The sequence below is a fragment of the Alligator sinensis genome, unplaced genomic scaffold, assembly GCF_000455745.1.
Source record: "Alligator sinensis unplaced genomic scaffold, ASM45574v1 scaffold272_2, whole genome shotgun sequence".
NCBI classification, from domain to species: Eukaryota; Metazoa; Chordata; order Crocodylia; family Alligatoridae; genus Alligator; species Alligator sinensis.
Genome location: NW_005842078.1, coordinates 282812 through 306313, shown reverse-complemented (window position 1 = coordinate 306313; position 23502 = coordinate 282812).

The window sequence follows — 23502 nt, the reverse complement described above, 5'->3', positions numbered from 1 at the left end:
CTTGTGCCTCTGCCTTCACTCCCTGATCTTTCATGCCTCCCTCTCCATCCTCTGGCTTTCCTCAGCTACCCAGAGCCCCTCTCCCAGAACCCAAAGCATTTCCCAGTATCTGGCACTGCCCCACAGCCTTTCCTGGCACCCAGAGCCCCTCCCAGCCTCCTGGTTCCCCACAGCTTCTCCCTGGCACTCCCACAGCCTCGCCTCACAGCTGAGGCTTTTCCCTGGCTCTGCCAGCACCAGGAGCCCTGATTTGGCTCCCAGCACCTGGAGTCCCTCTCCAGCTCTGCCAAAGCCCTCCAACCTGGTTCCCAGAACCCCTGCAGCTACCCCCACACCTGGAGCCTCTCCTGCAGCCCTGACCCAGCTCCCCCATAGCCTCCTGGTTCCCTCTGGAGCCCCTCCAGTTCCCCCGAGTCCCAGTTTCCCTCTCCCTGTACAATTCAGTCCCTCCGCAGCTCCAGCTCCGGCCCCAGCATCTCCTTCATGCTGCCAGCTTTCTGCTTTTTCCTTTAATTAATTAACCTTAAGTTACCCCAGCCTGTCTTCAGTCTGTCAGTTCTAATCCCAGCCCTGGCAACTTTCACTCCTGGCACTTACACTCTCTTATCCCCCCCCCTCTTGTTAACCCCTATCCATCTCCCTCCTTCCAGACATCTTTGACCCTTGACTCCCCCTCCCATAGTCACCAAGCACCCTAGGTATCCCAAGTAGTCCAAGCACAAACATACACACCACATCACCCAAGTTAGGAACACACCTGTGTGTATGTGTAGGTGTGTGATATATGAATTAGTGATCCGTGTACATGTATTGGGTGTGTGGGTATTGACAACTGATTTTGTCTAATTTGGGGGGGGGAGGGGGTGCATGCACGCACACGCAGTTAGGAACACACCTGTGTGTATGTGTAGGTTTGTGATATATGAATTAGTGATCCGTGTACATGTATTGGGTGTGTGGGTATTGACAACTGATTTTGTCTAATTTGGGGGGGGGGAGGGGGTGCATGCATGCACACGCACGTGCAATTGTGTCAATTATTAAATTGCATCTAACAGCACAATTTTGAGATCCTGAGAGTTAGCCTAGCACCACAGGACAACAGATCTAGTGAGAGTTTTGCCTTCAGAACTATAAGCTTTGGCTTCATGTCTAGGAAGAAAGGCTATTTAAGTGGAAACTAACTATTTTAAAAAATCAATCATTTAAAATTGCATTAGTATCTCATCCAAATCAACTCCCATGCTTCTCACTGATTCTATGTGCTGGGATGGTGCAGGTGCAAAGGTGCATGGCTTATAGCCCAGAGGTTGAAAATTTGAGGCTACAGCAGATGTGCTAACAGTGTAGCCATGTCAGATTCTGAAAATCTGAGACTTCTGCTAAATACCTTGTCAATAGGACATGAAAAAGAAAAGAAACTACTTCTATTAAAAACAGAACTAGGTGGAGAGGAAACAGTTGAGAAACAGATCATGTCACTACTTTTTCTCCTCAGATAGAGCACTGATCTTTATAGGTTTTCCATGATTGAAACCTTTCTGCACCAGTTACATGTCAAAATTATCAAGTAGCAGGGGCATGCTGCCCTAGAGACCATCTTACTCTTTTCTTGACAATATCTGATTGACTCTGTGGTACATGATGGTATCCATCAAAAGTTTAGACTGTTTCTATTTAGACATTAAAATGAGCAGGCTCCCAAATCAATCCACTGAAGGTAATTTAGAATTACTCCATTACCATACTAGAATCTAGAAAGTAATAATATTATGAATGTTTTCAGTTAAGCTGTTATGTTTGTCATTTCATCCAATTACTTGTTCATTTAAAAAAAAACAAAAAAACAGACATACATGAAGCTATAGTGTCCCCATTCTGAGATATGCGTCTAATTCCTTTATACAGAATAAATTGTATCCCTAGTAAGTAAAATCTGCTCATTCAAGGATAAATGCAGCAACAGAGGTGCATGAACATGTGTGAGGTCATCGTTCTTCCATGATTCAACACAAATCCTACAAATAATTTATCTAAAAAGGTGCAAATTGCTAACATTGTAATGGTGAAACCCCTTAATGCTTTTAGCAACTGCAAAAGCTAATTTCCATATTTTATATATTCTGTCCCAACAGACAGTTCAGACAATTTAAGTGAACACTCAATATTTTCAGTGCTTACTATTTTTGTTCATTTTGTTCCCTATATATCCTATGTTCTGACAGCATTATCTAAAAGTGTAAAGTCTATGGAGTTTTCTAGTCCCATTTTTAAAGAGTTTATGAGAATGAAATAAATATTATATTAAGTGAAGATCATAATAGGAAAAGTGAAAGGAGTGCGTAAAGTGCTGCAGGGGTGTAGGTTGTAGCCGTGTTGGTCTAAGGACATAGGCAGACAAGGTTCCTTGGGTGAATTTGATATCTTTTATTAGACCAAAGTGCTGCATGCATTCAGAAAAATACCTCTGATAGGGCATAGGTTACAAGTCCCTCAGAAACCTCTGCTATATATAAAAAAAGCAAACACTTTAAAAAATGTAATTTAAAATGATGGGAACAATCACAATTGGCCCAGTTCATATTATGTCTCTTCAATCTCCTTATTAAATTACACTCAATCCCAGTTTTTCTAATATTTTGGCATTAAGAATATTTGCTTATGTTTTTCTTGTATTACATAGATTTTTCATCTATGTAGGATGTGGCCAGCAGTTTAGTATTTTACATTTACACACACACACACACACACACACACACACACACACACAGTCGCTTCAATGGAGTTAACAGCCCAGAGTCAACCACTCCTTTACTCTCTTATCTTTGGTATTCACTTATGCTGGCCTAGAATAAAAAAGAAAACTGGCAATCACTTTATTCCAAGCCATTCCAATTATGTACTTGATTTGAACCATGAATAGTATGAAGATTATATTAGAAATGTGCTGGGATGGAAATAACTGTAGACAGGTTTCTACCTGTGGGAAACTAGAAACATCAACTGTTTAAGAGTATTGTCAAGAAACAGCCAATCAAGTCTCTACAGCCTGTTTTATAATTCCAAAGAAATAGTTGGAGGCACAAATTTTCTTTTCTCCAAGGTTTTTATTAAAAGCAAATTCATTCAAACACAAACACTCCAGTAAGCAAACAAGCAAGTAGAGCTAGTTACAAGTCCGCAAGGTACCAGAAACCAGACTATATTAAAGTATTCCTCAAGACTATTAGACCAAATTCCAGCATGGCTTGATTCTATACCCCAGTGTAACTCCTGTTTATTTTACACCCTTTCTTTCTCACAGGGTTTCTGGTACCCAACTTCATGTTATGTGCATTTATCTAAAAAAACCAATCTAAATAATTTTCTGCAAACAAAAGAAATTCATTAAAAATAAAGCACTGGATATTGTAATGATACAAAGCCTCAGTAGAATTCTGGATTCTTATTCCATTACCTGGACTAGTTTTTATAACCCTTATATCGCGCTCAGTGGATTAATTGCTTTGTTTTCTTCAACCCACATTCCCCTCTGTCATTATACAGCAAGCCATGCCCTGTCACCCTATTGTTTCCTACTTTTTCCCCCTTTCCTTTGTATGGCTTTATTCCTATTTAGTATGCCACTCTCTGCAAGTCCATCCATAGCATCTGATGAAGTAGGTGGTAGCCAACAAAAACAGATTAACGATTAACTTGTTCAGAAAGGCATAAGATGCCTCCCTGTACTGCCTTCTACCTGACATTAGACCAGCATAGCTAACTACCTTTCTCCGCTCCATCTACAAATCCAGACACTTAAGAACAAGAAAATAACAAGTTGAAAATGTCATAAATTATGCACAGACATAATTAACACTTATCAGCCAATATTTGCTATACCAGTGACTAGTAGATGCTTGTTCTTTCTGAAAAATCAGGTCAGCTGCTTGACCTGTAGACACAATTTTGAACTTTTCTACCATGTTATTAATTATGACAAGGTCCATATTTCAGCACAACCCACTATCACAGACCCATGGAGTAATGCTTGCTGAACATTTTTCTATTTTGATTTCAGTATTGAAATATTGTCCTTTATAGAATGCAGTTAAATGGGAAGCGTCAATTAATTTGTCGATCAGCTCGCAATTAAACTTTTGTTAAAATACTAGCAATTGATCTGTTAACAAATAATTTCTCCTGAGAAAGATATTCAATATGTAGTTGAAGAGGAAAAATGTAGAACAATATCATGTTTGATCCTTGGGTCTGACCAAGCTGAGCTGAATGCTGGACCCAAAAGGGATGAAGCCATTTGGTCTTGTGTTCCTTGGAAGCTGGAAATTGGCTGAGAGGCCCTTAGTACAATTTCACATTTTTCTGCACTGGGCTGGCATAAAAATCAGCTAGTACTTGAATAGTTTAGCAGATTTTCAAACTTATGCCATGCATATTTTAAATTAGCCAGCACATTTACAGTAGGGTTTTAGACAGTGCCTAAAACTCTAACATAAACAAACCTTTAAAGCAGCTTTAGGGGTGCTCTAGATTGCAGACAGCTCAGGCTGAGGATTGCTAAAGGACATGACACTTACATTACTTTGCAATAAGGAAGCCATTTTAACTTCTTTAAGTTCAGTCCCATGGTGCAGGGAAGTAGAAGACAGATATTTTGGACATGTCACTTCTATTTTGTCTCAGTCTATTTTGTTTCTTCACCTTCTGTGAAGACAGTAGCCAAAGCAATGATACAAAGTCACCCCTAAAGTTATCTGTATGAATCTCATCGCTTTCACCACCAAAAACATGAGGGAAATCACAGAATCGGGAGCAGAATCAACTACCAGCTCTGAGAGTTAATGTTCTTCATTTTAGCTTCTCATGCAGCAATGGTTTCTCAATGAAATGAAGTCAGTTGCAACAGTTCAACTGACCTCACTAAAAGAATATCACACATATAATCTATGGACATTTTAGGCATTAAGAAAAAAAGAAAATCACTGCCTTAATTATTGCACTCAGTCTTGATCTTTTTTACTTTCGCTGCAATTTTAAGTTAGATCCCTTTAAGATATGAAAGTTCAGCTTCTCTTAAACATCCTACTGCTCTAAGGCAGGCAAGGAAGCCAATACTCATAATATAAGTAAGGCATAGTTTTAAAACATTGCCAGACTTCCATCATGGTGTTGTGTCCTTTAAGTGTATGCACTGACCTTAAATATGACCATACACTATATTCAGATCCCTGGAGTCTCTAAAGCAGCAAGTTTTGTTTTTCTAAATCAGCAGTAAAGTGCACAAATAGCATGCTGCCAAACGATGGAAAGGTACAGTTGCTTATTTATTCATGCGTAAACTGCTTAAGTACAAGAGCTGGCTTGCAACAGGCTAATTCACTAACTAAACAACTTCTCAGAGTGTAATAGGGTCAAGGGAAAGACAAAAGAAGTCTGACCATGAAGCCGGTAATAGGGGGGTTTTCCACAGAAGTGTGTGGGAAGGATGGGGGAAGGGGGGGTCTATGTGTTACTATACTGCTATATATAGATATAGTACTTTTTCTGGCAATTGTTAAATGGTGTCATGTTTCTGGGGAAAAAAAAACATATAAGGGACACCCAAGAGGCTAACAGAACTGCCAGAAAAGTGACCCTCATTCAAGAAGGAGTAAGTTTCCAGTTCTTGTGCCATTGAAGACTATTACAACACTGACACACTGACTCCTGGGGCTTGCATGTAGACTGTATTGTACATGAGTTTGTCTCATTGTCAGGGACTCTGGAGGGAGTCATTCAGCTGCCCTGCCAGCCAGAGGCATCAGAGCTGCAATCCCACCCAACTGTGACTAGAGCTGAAAAAATGTTAAAAGAAATTGCAATATGAAATATGTGAAAAAAAACAAAACAAAACAAACTATTCCAATAGCTACCAACAAACCTACCTTGTTAACAGCAGGACAGTAAACTTATTTATTATTGGTAAAGTGTCCTCCTGATTACAAAGTAACTATGTTAAATGTCACACACTAGTAGTTATTTGTATTCTATGCTTGCAGAGTGTTTAGCACAATAAAGTTCTGATCTCAGTTGGGGCCTTTAGGTACCTTCATATTGACTCTAAAAAATAGGTGAAAATATTATATCATCCCAGGCACAAATGTCCCAACTTTGCAGATATCCCCTACCCTATCTACACATCCCAAAGGCTGGTAATACTAACTCATCATTAAAGGCTTTTATCCCATCCCAGAATTCCCATCCCAGAATTTCAATAAAATCATTCTGACAGAGTAAAGAGGCACACCAAGATTAACTTTATCTATTTTAGAGATGGCTAAACTGAGTCAGAGTGATTAGTGACTTTTTCTGAACTTTCAGTGAGCTTATTAGAACTCCATTCTCAACCCACAATCAAGCCAGTATTCCCTCCCACTGATATCACTCCGATGCCCAAAATGGTAAAAATAGTATACATATGGATAGAGAAATCCATTCCCATTGTGAATCAAGTTTAACTCCTAAAAAAATAAATGATTATCTGCCAACTAAGATTTAGAAAGTTGTGTACTGTATTTACTGTTTTCATAAAAGCAGCAAGTTAAAAATACTCCACTTGATACATGCTGTTCTTTTTGCAATGTCATCAAGTGTGTTCACTAATGAATTGCACTGTTATAATAAATTAATGAAAAAAGGTGAATTTAACTACTATATTTGTGGCCTTAAGTCATGAATCAAACAGCACCAAAGATCCAGAAAACCTGTTTGTGTTTTTTTTTTAACATTTAATTAGCTAAAACTGTTTTTTTTTTTAAATCAATCCTTGCCTCCTTCATCTTAATTAAATGAATATTTATATATTCACATAGGGAAGTGTACACATGTATAAATACAATCTACCTGCTGAGGATGCTGCTGCATCTTATCCTGGGATATGTAGCCTGTTGGCTACAGTTTAAATTACTAGCAAATAGAAAGTCAGCCAACGTACCATACATCACAGGGTTATGCAAGTTGGTGACATTTGTATACTAGGCATCTTCACAGGAACATTATGTGATTGACAGATTAGCACAAAGTGTTTGTAATGCCCAATAAGGAAAAAGGTTGAAACCAATATGGAACCCAACCTATGAATACATGCCCCCAAACCACATAAAATCAGGAGTGAGAAGTGGCTAAGGTGCATTTGACAATTGTCATCTCATCTTAGAATTACAGAAAATATTCCATAAGAAACGACTTCAAGTTCTGTCTAAAACCCAGGCTAATAGGAACTCTGAGCCAAAATATTTTATGTATTAGAAAAGCACAACAGATGGGAAACATTAAAACAATTCAAACCCAAAACAGTGAAACACTGTGTAATAATGACTGCTTGCAGCATAGATGTGTCCAAATAGCTCAGTATATTCCATGTACTGGTACAGTAGCACAAGCAACTGTGGGGGAAAAAAAAGTAAATCCTTCACATAATAGTCCTGCTGATTTCAGTGACCCTACAGTAGGCATTATGGAGTAACTTCTAAGTTACCACTAATTAAAACAAGTGGCTGACACACACAGCTAGTAACCACAGTAGCAATCCCAAAATAATGCTGTCTAGTTCAGGTGCACTCAGTATTCAATCACAGCTAAGTAAAGCACAAAATACTAAAAGGTGAGTCCATGTTACACATCAACTAAAATTAGTAAATGCTAAAGGTAGTGTTCAAATTAGCACACATTTTTGTTCAGTCACACTTTAAGGGTTAATTCCTCCTGTAACCCACATTCTTCTTAAACTGCTAGAAAAAAGAGGTGTGACTAGTACCCAAACTATCTTTGTGCCTGTCCATCTCACGGGCTCTCAGAGGCAGGGTAGGTGGCCCAGATTGTGGGCAGCCAGGGTCTAGCAGGATCTAGGATCTTCAAGAGGGAAAGGCAGAACACATGCCTGTCTCCTCCCCACCCCCATGATGGCTAGATTGCAGCTGAATAAGGGTGTGGGTGGATGTCAGCTTCTTGCTATGGGTTTGGGGCTGCAATCTTACCTCTGAAAGCCTCGTGCCAGGCACATACCCTCTGTCCACTCAGCAGGAGCAGGGGGCACAACTCCACACCACCACTGCATCTGCTGCAGCTGGGTGGGCAGGGGGCTTGTCAACATGGTGGTGCAGCCAATGTGGGGCTCCTGGGGGGTGGACAGCAGGGCAGGGACCCCCAAGCCTGTAGCAGGCAGCCAGCATTCAACCCCACCCTGTGCACAAATCTGGAGGGCACATGCCCCCCCTCCCCCGCACCCTTGAATGAGCCACCCATGGCTCCATCCCACTCCATACCCCAACCCTATGCACCGCCCTGTTTGGGTAATTCCCCTTGCCCCAGCTGCACTTCCTATCTCAACATTGGGGGCCCCAATCTTCTGCCTCTCCCCCCCTCCTATGCGCCCCCCCCCCCTCCCTGTAGACTTAACTTCAGGGTGTTGATTTCCATGATGCCTGCCTTCAAGGGGAAACCTGCCATTTCCCACAGATCCCTGTACCATACTAGGAATCTAGGACAAATGATGTCCCAGAGTCATGCAGCCCAGGACTAGGCCTTGAGGATACCATTCCAAGAGTGTCCCACCCAATTAGTGATGGGTGGTCACGCTAACAGGATCCCATTGGGCCTGCTAGCATCTGCCTGCCTGAAATCTGGGTCCTCACTGCCCCTTGCCACCCAGATGGAGCCCTCTCCCCCTCCCTCCACATACGGCTGCCATCTCAGATAGGATCTACCACTGCCCCTCCCCATCCCCCCCAGCCCTGAGGGCTTCCTCCCTGATGCTTGGGATTCCTCCCTTGTATTGTATTATGTACTTCCACCGCAAAGCTGTTTAATCAGTCAGCAATACAGAAGCCCTCGACTTCAGGAAAGCTGACTTTGCCAACAAGCCTCTTGAGGCTGTCAAAGTCCTAAGGGAACGCAACTTGAAGGGGAGGGAAGATCAGGATCAGTGGTTGCTCCTCAAGGGAGCAATCCTGAAAACACAAGCAATGTCAATCCCATCTTGAAGGAAAGGTAGCAAAAGGGCACAGCAACCCCCCTTGGCTCTGCAGGAAGCTTGTGGACCTCCTGCTACATCTTGAAACCATTGTTCTTTGTTCTGTCATCTGTCACTACTGAGAACAGTCCAGCTCTATCCTCTTTGGAACCAACCTTCAGGTAGTTAAAGGCTGCTATTAAATCCCCCCTCAGTCTTCTGCGGATTAAAGAAACCCTGTTCCCTCACCCTCTCCTCAGAAGTCACGTGCCCCAGGTCCTAAACTATTTTTGTTGCTTTCCACTGGATTCTCTCCAACATGTCCACATTCTTTCTATACTGGGAGGCCCAAAACAGGACACAGTACTCTAGAAATGGCCTCACCAGTACAGAGTAGAGTGGAAAAATGACTTTCTTTGATCTTCTGGCAACACTCGTACTAATGCAGCTCAGTATGCTGTTAGCCTTCTTTGGAACAAAGGCATACTGCTGACTCCTATCCATGGATCCATAGCTGTGTGTAGACAAAATGAGGGGTGTGTTTGCATGACACTTTAAGGTGGGCTAAATGCTTTTGCAGCACTGTAATGGTTTCAGTGTTTGCGTGAGTGGGCACTGTCTTGCACATTAATTCCAGCCACTGTAGGAAATTCAGTAGCATAATGCACCTTAAATGACTTTGGATGCAGCAAACTAAAAAACTCCTTTGAGGAGTTTTAGTTTTCTTCCCCTACAACCGTGGAGTGAAGCATCAGGCTCCGTGCAGCTCCACAGCTCTGCAAGAAGCCCTGCAGGCAGACTGGCAGCAGCCTGGAAATGCGGCTCCACTCAAAAAAAGTGGCGAGCCTGATCTCTTTCTCCCCCCTCTCCCCCCACCCCAGAGCCTGCCTCTCTGCCTGAGCTGCACAGGGGCCTGGTGCTTCCCTCCACAGCTGCAGTGCCCCCTGGGACTGCCCGAGCTGGGTGCCTGTGGGTGGGTGCTGCCTTGTGGAGGGAGGGGGGATGCAGATTCTGTGGAGGGAAATACCAGCCCTGTCCCTGCAGTCCAGGAACTGCTCCACTGGAGAGGCAGGTAAGTCAGCATGGTGTTTACACAAAACGGGGGTTTAATCAGCCCTAAATTGAAGCAGTGTATTTTAAAACCCACTGCTTTAATTTAGGGCCCATGTTTCATCTACACACACCCCATCTTATTGTCTAATGTAAGCCCCAGTTCCTTTTCTGCAGAGCTGCTGCTTAGCCAGTCAGTTCCTAGGCTGTAGCAGTGCATGGGTTCCTATGTCCTAAGTGAAGGACTTTTCACTTGTGCTTATTGAACCATATGAGATTTTTTTTGGCCCAATCCTCCAATTTGTCTAGGTCACCCTGAAATCCATCCTTCTTCCAGATTGTTAATGAAGATATTGGGGAGAAAAAAAAACAAACACAAAAACAGCCTGTAGCAGGGCACTGTTGGTGCCTGCCACTTTAAGAACTGATCCAAGAAGCCAGCAGGTGCTTGATTGCAGCAGCCATTTTAGATCTCTGGCTGCTCTTTTAAAGGGAGCAGTTTGCTGCTGGCAGCCAGGCAGTAACACTAGGAAATATTAGGCCAGTTACCACCCTGGTGAAAGGTGGGTTGGGGTGCCTTAATAACCCCAGCTCCCACAACCAGGTGGGTTACCGCTAGTAGGGGCCAGATGGTGGACCTAGGAGAGAGAGTGGGGCTAGCGGCTCAGAAGCCTGACTGAGAATACCCTTGACTGGTCAATGCTGGGGCCAGGACCAGAATGGTCAAAAGGGCCAGGGGCCCACTGCAAGGGACACCCAGACCTGAGGGCTTGTGGTTCTGACTGGCCTTGGAGGCCATAAGGTTTCTTTAAAATACAACCATCTCTCTTGGACTCCTTTCCATCTCAGACTAGCCTCCCAAGGGATCCTGCCCATCAGTTCCCTGAGGGAGTCAAAGTCTACTTTTCTGAAGTTCAGGGTCCATACTCTGCTGCTCTCCTTTCTTCCTTTTGTCAGGATCCTGAACTCAATTATCTCATGGTCACTGCTGCCCAACTTGCCATCCACTTCTACAACCACCACCTATTCTTCCGTATTTGTGAGTGGAAGGTCAAGAAAAGCATAGCCCCTGTTGCTCTCTCCAACACTTGTACCAGGCAGTTGTCTCCAATGGTGTCCATAAACTTTTTGGATTGTCCATGTACTACTTTATTGCCCTCCCAGCAGATATCAAGGTGAATGAAGTCAGGGGGAGAACCAGGGCCTGTGATCCAGGGCCTGTTATCGGAAAACTTCCATTACTTGTCTGAAGAAAGCTTCATCTACCCCATCCTTATCATGGTCTGGTGGTCTACAACACATACCCACCACAACATCACCATTGTTGCTCTCCCCTCTGACCCTAACCCAGAGACTTTCAACAGGCCTATCTCCAGTTTCATGCTGGAACTCTGAGCAATCATGTAGCTCTTTTAAATAAAGCACAACTCTTCCTCCTCTTCTCCCCTGCCTATCCTTTCTGACCATCCATGACAGTAGTCCAGTCAGGCAAGCTATCCCACCAACTCTGTTATTCTGTTCACATCATAGTTCCTTGACTGTACAAGGACTTCTAAATGTTCCTGCTTGTTTCCCAGGCTCTGTGCATTCATTTACATACACCTGAGGTGACAAGATGATTGCCCTATTTTCTCAGGAAGAATAAGGCCTCCCCTGCTTCCCACACCTGCTTCTGCTTCTTCCAGGTCCTCTGCTTCCCAACTTATGTCAGGGCTTTGTTCTCCAACCCCCAGCAAAACCTACTTTAAAGCTCTCCTCACTAGGTTAGCAAGCCTGTCTGCAAAGATGCTCTTCCCTCGCATCAGGTGGATCCCATCTCTTCCTAGCAATCCTTCCTGGAGTACATTCCATGGTCAAAGAAGCCAAATCCTTGCTGGCAACACCACCTACACAGCCATGCATTGATCCTCCTATGGGTTTTCTGCTAACTTACCTCTAATTCTAATTTCTCCCTCTTTTTTTTTATATATATATAAATGTGTTTGTGTGTATATGTTTGTGTGTGTGTGTGTGTATATATATATTGCTTGTTGCACATGCTTTCTCAGCATCTGATAAAGTGAGCTGCAGCTGATTAAAGCTTGTACTAAATACATGCATATGTATGGAGATGCTTTGATTAGTCTATAAGGTGCAAATCTATTCTGCCTTCATGAGGGATACTGCAAGTGCATATTTGTCTGTAGCTTCAAAATGCTGGGTGGGAAGAGAGCCAGAGAGTGCAGCAGCTGTTACACTGTACCTATTACATGTATGTGATCCTATATCAGAGGTGCCCAACTTTTTTCCTCTTTCAAGCCTCACAGACAGTGCTCAGAGCCTGCAGGCTAGATCTGGCTCCATTCTGGTTGCATTACAGGAATGAAGGATTGCACAGACTGGCCTCAATCTGACTGTGTGGAGTGGAAGGGACATGGCCCAGTCCCGATCCAGCTGCAATAGGGGAAAAGGGAGCATGGCCTGGCCCTAGTCTGGCCAGGTTAGGGCAGAAGAGGGATGTCCCAGACCCAAGTGTTTTGGCAATTTGGCAGTAGAGGAGAGATGGCAGTATTACTTGTCACTGCTCCCCTGCTACTAAATTTCCCAACCTGTGGGAGAATGCCAGATGGAATGACTCCATGAGCCAGAAGTTGAGCACCTCTGCCCCATATCAGTACAAGTGAGCTAAATGACCCTAACTTTGACCCTGGATAAAGCAGAGTTAATTAAAGTTGGAGTAGTTCTGGTGTACTTGTGTTGCTTTAGGTTTGCCATTGGAAACAACTATATTGCTCCCTTCTGAAAGAATGCTCAAGAATGATGAAGAGATGGAGGCATGAAATACTTTATAGATCGGAGGTGGGCAAAATGGTGCCTCCAACCCAAGGCCCAACTCTATTTCCCAGTAGTCCCTGCCCGCATCACTGCAGCCAGTTTCCATGGAGACCCCTGCAGCAGTGGGACCATAAAAGCACAGGGCCAGGGCTTCCATGGAGGCTCACCCCAGAAGTGCTGGCAGGGCACATGGCTGGGTGGTGAGCTGCTCTAGGGCCAAGGCTGGGGCTGGGGTCTTGTGGCAGTGGCAGCATGGTGCAGAGCCAAGGCAGAGCTGTGATCAACTGCCTTCATGCCCCTGCCTGGGATGTGCAGACAGAAGATAGAAGTTCTGCCCTGGCTCCACGCCATGCTGTCACTGCCACAAGATCCTAGCCCTGGAGCAGCCCCTGACCCAGCCATGTGCCCTGCCAGAGCTGCTGGGGCTGGTGTCCATGGAAGCCCTGGCCTCCCACTGTTACGACCCTGCTGCTGCTGTGGTCACCATGGAAACTGGCTGCAGCGACACAGGCTGGGGCTGCTGGTAAATGAAGTCTGCCACTGACCCAATCCAGCCCATAGACCAGACTTTGCCTGCTCCTAATATAGATGTTCTTCATTTTATTTTGCATTTATTCTCTCTTGTTCTATCTAAAGCAGTAAATGAATTATTTAGAACTGTCACCAAATTTTCTTTCTCTTTAATATCTTATAATTTTTATGCATTGCAAAAGGGACAAACTGTACCAGAGGAACCCTAATTGTGCAGATCTGAGATTTTGTTATTTCTTAGCTACCATGTAGTCTTGAGTGGGTTCTAAACAGGATCATGTTTAGACCCAAACAGTCTGGGTTTAAACCAGGAGGCCTGCTAAAACCCAAGGAAAGTTAAAAAGCAGAATGATCCAGTGCCTGATGAGTGTCCAATAAAGGAAGGTTAAGCAAGGCTGTGACACCTGCAATTTCCACATTTAATATATTAAACAAACTAACAATGGCTACACATGCATAACTATTTCTTAATGTGATTAGGGGGACACTATTTATCTGTTCACTGATCAAAAATAAAGGTAAAAAATACCAGTAGCATAATTCTTAAAATACCAAACATATTTCAGATGCAAATATTCTGATACACGTTTGTAAATCATAAAAATCAGTAACCATATAGCTCACCTGTCTTACATGCATACATATTTAAGAGCGTGTAATTTTTTTTTCTACTCAATGGATGCTGCACCATATTACCCTCTAGCTTTACATTTCTCTTCCTCTGTTAATAAATTCTAAAAGTTGAAATTTCTGTCATAAGTAATTTTAATTTAATCACCATTTCTAGAAAATGTATTAGCTCTTCATTTGTGTAACCTATTAATAATGGCCAAACATAATCTGAATCGATGCGAGTTTGTACTTCATGGGAATCTTGCATTTAAAAAATGACTATTACATCTGGATACCTCCAACTTAAAAATAAAGCAATGGTTAATGGAAAAAAACAAACATGATGTAGGGCCAGATTCAGGAGTTTCATAAATTCCTACTTATGTGACTAACCACAATGAAGTCAAAAAAACTCATCAGTTGACTTTGAGCATAACACAGTGGCTCTAGATCTCCAGAGTAGTTATTGTTAATGTCAAAAGATACTTGTTAATGGTGGAGACCAAGCTTTTAGTTTGGTCATTAATAGCTTTAGCAAATTCAGCATTCCAGGTATTCTAATACAGATTGTATAAGTGTGTTGTTATACCTTATGTTTTGGATGTGCTAAATTTTTGCTGTATTAATGTTTGAATGTGCCATCAGCAGTCGCACATTAAGGGTTAATGTTACCACCTCTGACTTGCTGCTGGAGGGCTGGTGAGCAGGGGGGTGGCTAAGAGCTTCCAAGTCTGCCCTGCGGGCCTCTGGCTGTGCAGTTACGTACTAAGTGGAATGAGACTTCCAAGTATATTAACTCTTAACAAAAGCATTTCTCCACAGCTTCAAGTGTTTGTCTTTAAAGATCTGGGCAGATAAAAGGGAAAAGACTGCGGGGTGGGGCATGGGGGAATGACAGTGCTTAGAACTAATCTTGACATCGAGTATGGCTTCCTGCTTTACACAAGTAATACGACTGTACACAGTGCCTTTCATGTCACAGGCCTTCCAGCTAGCTTTGCCACTTTCCCTTTCTAGCAATTCAGATGCACCTTGAGTCTGACCTACAACAGTCTCTGCTATTTCAGTCCTTAGGCCAATGCTTCACCATCCTTCCTGTCCCCCTGGGAGAATAGGAAAAGGAGGCCAGATCTTTTTGAGGCCTGCACGGCAGCTCTGAAAGAAGAAAAATAAGGAGGTGGAAACCAATTTCTTTCTGTTTGAACAGCTCAGTTTGAAAACACTAGCTGTTGCTCATCTTGTCTGTAGCAGCCTTTACTGACATGTCCACTTCTCTCTACAGTCTTTCTACTGCCCCAGACATATGGGGCATTTATACATATTCTCCAGGAGTGGTGAGGAGGAGGGCACTCTAATTAGAGTGTCTCCAAGAGCTGGTCTAATTAAAGCACCCAGGGCATCACGTGTATCAGCATTTCTGCGCTGAAAAATGGTGGCAGGGGCACTTTAAATAAAGCTCATTGAACAAATTTACTTAAAGCACTCCCACCATCATTTTTCAGTGTGGAGACATTGATACATGTGATACTGGAGTCTGCTGGAGTGTGGCAATTACCACGCTCTAGCAGACTCAATTAATCAAGTCTGCTCTACACACAGTAATTACAGCACATCAGAGTAGCCTCACTGCATGTGCTTACCCACTGTGAGCCAGAAAGCTGGGCAGCTGCAGGAAACTGGAGAGCCAAGCAAGGCTGGTGAGCAGGGGTGTGGGTAGGAGTCCTCAGCTCTCTCCCCATCTCCTCTGGCTGCCCAGCTCTCTGGTCTTCTCCTTGGCTCTCCCCCACTCTCCATCCCTCCAGGTCAATAGAGTTTGAGGGATTAGATCCACCACATTGAGGTGGGAGAGTGTGTTGGCAGAGGTAAATGCTGGGAGGCAGGATGACTGTAAATTGATCACATTGGCCCTGTGGAACAAACTAGCATTACCCCAAGACTAGCTTTGTGACACCAGTCAGAGGTGCTCCTCATCCAGTGAGGCATAAGTCTGAAATGCTCAGAGTGCATTTATCTCATCTTCTCCTTCTTTGATGTGAGGACACTCCTATCTTAAGCACACTTGACAAGTGGGAAGAGTAACACCTAACAACACCTTAACATTATTATTTCCAGTTAAATCTCTCTCTCTCTCATTCTTGGTCTCCTCTGCCCATTTTCTCTTTGTTGTCACCATTGCCTGTTGTTCTTTGTATAATGGTGGGATTTCATCCATCATCTCCCCCCCCCCCCCCCCCCCCCCCCCCTGCCTCCACATGTCATTTTTCTACTTGTTTAAAACTAGCTCAAGCTACATTTTATCCACATAATTTATATAATGTCTGAAGGCTGTGTTTTGATAGCATTTGCCATACTTTCTCCATGTGTTGTTTAATTATAAATTTGGTTGAATTTGCTAATGATAGAGGCAGCTGGTGAAGTACAATAGATTTTTTGTTTTTGATTCTTCAAACAAAGCTTGCTTTCAGATTAAAAACAGAAATTTAAATCTTTATTTTTCTACTGGGAGCGCAATTTGTAGATTCATATTTGGAACTTCCTACATATTTCCTAAATTGATTTAGTTAGCCATTTATTTACCATTCTGACAAAGGTCTTGGAATTGTAAGTATCAGGGCAAATATTTCATTTCTCTTTTACTTAATTAAACCCAGGGTAAGTTTTAAGTCGTTCCTATTTGCCAAGATACTGTAAACTGATGGATACCATTATTAGGTAAATATTATTTTATTTCATCACTGATTTTTTTAAAGTCAACTGAGACATACAACATGTACATAGACACACACATCAAATCCCCAGCTCTTTTATAAATAAGGATCCTTGAGTGCTTAATCCCCCCCAAAACACACACAGGAATAATGCCCTTCTAGAACCAGAAAACTTCAGCAACTACAATCACTACAGTCAGTGAAGGATTTCCTTTATATTGAGTGTCCTAGGGGCTAGGGTCACAGGCCAACAGGAAGGGGAAAAATACAAGTACTTAAGTATCCAAAGTATAACATCATGCAGTTAGAGGGTAGGTAAACAGGTAGTGGTCAGTACCGCTGAAGTACATACATCCAGCAAATAGAGTCTCCTCCCCACTTCCAGAGCTGTTCCCAAGAGCCAGTCTTTAGTCCAGAGTTGCTTTGTGCAGGTCTGTAGGTTGGGGATAGGATGCAGTCGGTCTGTGGCTCATTTATGCTGTGCAGAGGCTCCTCTCTCCTTCAATCTATCATACTGTAGGCATCATGACTTCTATATTTTCTGGCATATAGCCAGTCAGGGCTCAGAGGTTGCCACCTCTTCCTCTTGCCCCAAAGGTTTCCTGGGACTTGTAGTCCAGCAGCAGGGCTCTACAGGGTTTCCCATCCCTTCCTCTTCCTGCTTCCAGCTGGCTCTGGGATTTATATTCCCTGGTCAGTCAGCAGGCTTCTACAAGTTTGCTCTCCTTGTATAACAAACACACTCGTATCACATTTTCAGTGCACAGAATGCATTACATTACACAATGCATACATTCCACACCTGCCCTTTAAATCCTGGGGGAAAATCTGCGAGTCTCAGGTATAGAGGCCCTGTGGTGTTCCACTAATCTTGGGATTGCAGGGATACAATCTCTCTCCCTCCCTCTCTCTTTCCACACTGGCATATATTCCCATTGCTCATTGGAATGGGCTCCTTATCAGCAAGAAGTCTGAAGGGAAAGCAGTGTATCCCATTTATTAAATATTCATACACAACAGTCCTTTTTTCTAAAAGTTATATTCTTCATGCCAGAGACTTTTAAAATTGAAGATACCAATACTAAGTGCAGTTTGGAAAGGGATAGCAAGCTGAAAGATCTCAATAGTTTGTTTGGAACTTTATAAATACAATTTGTTAAGATTAATTCAACATTGTAACTTGTCTCTTATTGGTATGTTCTTAGGAGTTAGGGCTCAATTATAAGCATTCTTACATTAATGTGGGTGCAGGGGGATGATCTAGGTATGCTTCCACACAACCGATGAGCACAGGCAGGAACTCGGTAAACAACAGTCTGTACATCCTGGGGCAGGCTAGGGTTCATAAAAAAGAACTACACCAAATTAGGAAGTTAGAAAGACATTAAAAGAGATAGCAAAGAGGTTTAATAACTTTCAGGAAGCATGGGGACTGTTTAACAGTACATTATAGGAGGCACAAATTAAATGCACAGCAAAGATCAAGTAAAGAAAATAGCACACGGACCAAAAAAAAAAGAAGAGGATGTTACCACTAATCCATGTTGAGTAATAAAGGTTAAAAAAATGTCATTCAAGAAATAGAAAGGTGAGGAAAATAGAAGAGAGCATAAAGTTGAGGCAAGTTAAAGTTAAAACTATACCAGGGCAAGCTAAGAAATAACTGGAGGAGCAACTTGCTAGAGATGTAAAACCTAACTGTATATTGAGAGTTGTGTGTGTACATGCACATGCATGTGCGCACATTAGATGCAAGATGCCTACCAGGAATTCAAATGGGCCACTAGACAACCAGGGAGTGGTAAAAGTGAATAAAAGCCAGAGAAGCTAAAAGTTCTTTGCGTTGGTCTTTACCATGGAAGACGGAGATTCCAATACTGGAGACTTAAATGGAAGTGTTAGTAAAGGAATTAACAGAGGAAACTGAAAAACTATACAATGGCAAATCACCCAAGACTAGATAATATACATCCAAGAATCCTAAAAAAGATAAAACTCAAAATTGCAGCTCTAATGACTTTAGTCCATAACCTATTACCAAAGCCAGCCTCGGTATTGCAGGATTGGAGGATTAACCAATGTAGCACCAATTACTGGGTTCCAGAGGAACTGCATGCTGGTGAGCCTAACTTCTGCTTGTGGCAAATTGATAGAAACTATCATAAAAAATTTAATTATCCATCATAGGAGTTGTTGGGGAACAGTCAACATGGCTTTTGTAAAGGGCGGCCATGCCTCACCATTCTACTAGCATACATTAAGGGTAGCAACAGACATGTGTATCAGGGTAATCTGGTTCATATCAGGATCCATCTAGATTTTCAAAAACCTTTTGGCAAAAGGGTTTCATCAGTCTTCATAGGTTTGGGACATTGGAGATTGTGTAGGGGGTGCATGCAGGTCACGTGTACCCCCTTAAGATTAGTGGTGTACCCCCTGAAACAAGTGCCACCAACTCTGCCAGCGATACCTACTGGCAGTCACCACTCACACCCCCCGCCCCCCCAACCCCACCATGACACTGCCGGCAGCATCTGTGGGGGGTTTTGGACTGCCAGTCAGTGTTGCCACCACCACCCCCCCCTCCACTGACACCACTGTGGCTGCCTGTAGGAGCTCCTCCCTCACCGCCACCAGACCACTGCTGCCTGCGAGTGGTCACTGCCCCCCAGCCTCCGGGGGCATGCATTGTTCATAGTTTGGGATATAAACTCTTCCCCTTAACATCTACTAGGTTACTGTGAGATAAAGGATACTGAACTAGATGGACCTGTGGCCAGACCCAGCATGGCACTTCCTAACCTTCTTACTTTCCCTAGGATGGATTAAGGGATTTACTTGCTGTTTTATAGGCACAGGGCACAACTCTTTAGGGTGAATAATATCTCCAGTGTAGTGGTAAGTGCTCTGAATTTCCAATGACTTTTGTGGAATCAAAGGTGTTCCAGCACCTCTATAGTATAAAGGGAGCATTCTGATAGTGCACTGTCCTTACCAAGTATGTTGCACATCATGCATCATTTGCGCATCATAGTGAATGCGCATCATTTGCTTCTCACTCCATAGGCTGCAGACTGAATTAGAGGTTGGAAAAAATAAAGCAATTCAGTTGTACTCTTGTATTTAATTATGTTTTCCATTCCCAAAATGTAATAGATAATTTGGTTTACATATCTTGATTTTTCACCCCTTTAATTAAAGCAAAATGTTCTTTTTAATATAGCTGACAGTATTTTACTGAAAACGCTTTTGCTCATGTAAATAATAACACATATAGATGTGTTGATGGGAATGGGTAATGTAAGAAGGGGAGCAAAATATCATAGAATCATAGAAGTAGGGTTGGAAGGGACCTTGTAGATCTTCAAGTCCGACCCCCTGCCTGGGCAGGAGGGAAACTGGGCTCAAGTGACCCCTGCCAGGTAGGCATCAAGCCGCTTCTTAAAGACCTCCAGGGTAGGAGCCAGCACCACTTCCCTTGGAAGTTGGTTCCAGATCCTAGCCGCCCTAACTGTGAAGTACGGATGTCTAATCTAAACCTATGGACCTCATGTCTAATCTAAACCTATGGACCTTATGAAACACCATTGTATAGAAAATGAATTGGGGAAAGCTATAAGAATTGACAGTTCTACACAATTAGAATTATTGTGGAGGGGCTCTAGTTAAAATAATAAGGTTTGCACTACTTAAAAGTACTGAGGGCCCTTACAGTGGTAGAATTTTTCACCTGCTTTCATAGCTGCTTTTTCTTCTCCAAACTGATGTTTAATTTTTGTTAGAACATAACTGAAGGGTAGAATAATTGCTTTTCATATCTTTGCTGAGTGTTTCTGATCTAAATAGTCTTTTTGTTGTAATATAATAATTAAATAATTTTTAATAAAATATCCTATTACTATTATATGTAGATAAGAGGGGGCAGAAAATGAATTCATAATAAACAGAAATAGAATTCTGATTATTTTTTCCAGGCACATATGAACATAGCTATCAGTTTTAGTCATTTATTTTTGACAGATAATATAAAGCAGAAAGGCCAATTTTCTAGGTACTTTCAAGCCCCTGTACTACTCCCCAATGTGAAATTAATTAGGAGAGCCTTCAGAAAGACAGCTATGGCTAGAGGTGCAGGGCAAAGTGAAAAATGTCAGGGATTGTGGGATTCAATATAAGCCTTTATTTACCTGTAAGCCAATTGTTTTCAGCATCTTCCTTCTAATAAATGCTGAATGTTAACCTTCAAATCTTACATACACATAAAACTTAAAAAAAAAAAAAACACTTTAAAAACATGCTATATTTAACATTGATCATACTGGTCTAACATGGCAAAATAAAATGCAATAGTTACCAGACAGCCTTTGAAAACATGGAGTGCAAAGACAGAAGCTGAGATCCAAAACCTTTCTTTGCCCAAAAGTATGCTTCCCGATCATGGGGCCACAGCTATAATCCATTGGTACCAGAACAGGGAAAAACTGATGAAAGCCCAGTGAGTTTTATAGCATTTGGTTCAGGCTATTTTTGTTTTATATTGAGCTTCTGAAAGCTTTTCAGCATGAAGTATTTAGTCAAACCAATCTAACCCCATTGAATCTGAGGCACCATTCTCAGCAACTGCCCAAAGGGACATTTACTGCTTCCAAACAAAATAGAAGAGAACAACATCATTAAAAAGCAGCTATTAGAAGTGTGCTTCAGTGGAATCCAGCTAATTCCCCAAAACCACATTTCAGTCTTTTAAAACTATAGTTTAAAAATCCTACTAAAACCAATACAAATGATCAGCAAAGGAAACTGTTCACTTTATGATCTCTTATCCTTTACTATCACCCATTGATTTATAATGCCTACCTAACACTAACTAGGTCTCATTGGATTACATCATGGAAACACAGAAGCATAACTACTTCTAATTAGATCCATTGTTTATCAAACACACACTATTATTTTGCAAGGATGCAGTTCCAGCATGCATTGTGGAAGACTTCTATAGGCTCTCTAATAGAGGGAGGTGATGAGAAAAGACCACATATATATAAAACTGGAATTATTATGCCATTTCATGGTGTCTTAGGTTTATGTAAGTACACCCAACTATGAAACTGGCTAGGAGTAGATTTAACTATATTGCAGGAAATCCCATTCCATGTTACACTGAAGGGGAGCCCAAAAAAAAAAATCCATGGGCACATATCCTAAACCTTAGGGATTTTAGAATCCAGATAATAAATGTTGTGATTTCAATCATTTTCTAGTTAACAAGTCATGCTAGTTCTGGGACCTACAAAATATGCAAATTTGTTAAGACTAAATAATTGACCAACTGGCTTAGCAAGATGCAAACTATTATAGGGGAGGGAAGTTGTTTCTCTTCAGCCATTTTGTTCCCTGTTCATTATCCTCTATATTTCCTATATATTCCTATGTTCCAAATACATTACAGCCAGTCTGCATAGTAGTGAGGTCAATGCTCCATTCCTTTACTCACCCCTTAGAGTAGGAATAATAGTCAGTCAGATTTCCAAGGTCATTTGTACAGAGCCTCTGCACTAAGGCATTTTTTCCTACACATTTCTTCCCCCATGACCACATATCTACTCAGACTGCAACTAACTGACATCCTGGTCTGACTGCTTCAGCTGTGTGTCCCTGAAAGACAGACACTCCCACTATTACAAACAACCTTAGATTCCTTCCTCTGGTTTCCCAAAGTGTTTAGATAAGAGCCAACACACTTCAAAATTTAGCCAAACCTTCATCCTCTATATATCCAAATCTGTAAACCTTGGCTCCAGATTTCTTTGTCCTAAACCATAGTGTTATTTCCATAGTAAATGTTGCGGTGCACCTCACTGCCCCACTCCTAGAGAGGGGGGAACTGCTGGGGAAAAGCCTCAGCAGAGACAATGAGCACAGTTGTGGGTTGCCGGGGCAACTAATCAGAGTCAGCTGCCTGTAGGGGGCAGGGCCTGGCTCCTATAAAGCCAAGAGTCAAGGCTAGGCTGGCAGTTCTCTGACAGCAGCTGGAGAGGCAGGAGCTCTCTCAGTCAAGTTATGGGTAGAAGCCTGATTGCAAGTATAGCTCATGATAGCTCTGGAGGCTTGAGCCATGATGCTAAGTTATAGCCAGGCGGCTTATGGGTATGTTATAGCCTAGAGCCTTGTGTTTGCTTTGTTGCTATTACACCGGTGGTTTGGGTGCGGCTATAAGGGGTTGGAGGAGGCCTCATAGGGACCCTAGAGGTGTGGGAGCCCTAGTGCCAAGGGGGCGCATTATCCTCAAAGGGACCCACGGTGGTGTGGGGGCCCTAGAGCCAGTGAGGGCGCAGTACTCATAGGGGAGGCTCACAGAGCATGAGGATGCTGACGCCAGTAAGGGCACAACTTGCAGGGTGGGTAGACCCCAGCCCAAAGAGGGGCATTTAAAGAGCCCATTGTGGGCACTGCAAGTCCCAAGAGAGGGGTGATTTTATTAGGAAGCCCAGGCTGGGCATAGAGAGCCCCAAACAGGGGGCAGTATTATTAAGGAGCCCAGCGGGGCCCAGAAGGTCCCAGAGAAGGGGGACCATTGCGAGGCCCAAGACAGGCAATGCTTGAGAGGCCCAAAGGGGGCAATATGTGAGAGGCCCAAGGGGGGCCAGATTGTTAAGCCCAGGACAGGAGTAGCGAGCCCAGTAACAGGCTAGCACTACAAAAAACCCAGGACAGGGGCAGGGTTCTGCAGTGGACCCAGACAGAAAGGGTTAGCAGTACAGCGCCCCAGGAGAAGGGCGGTGCTGCGGTGGTCCCCAG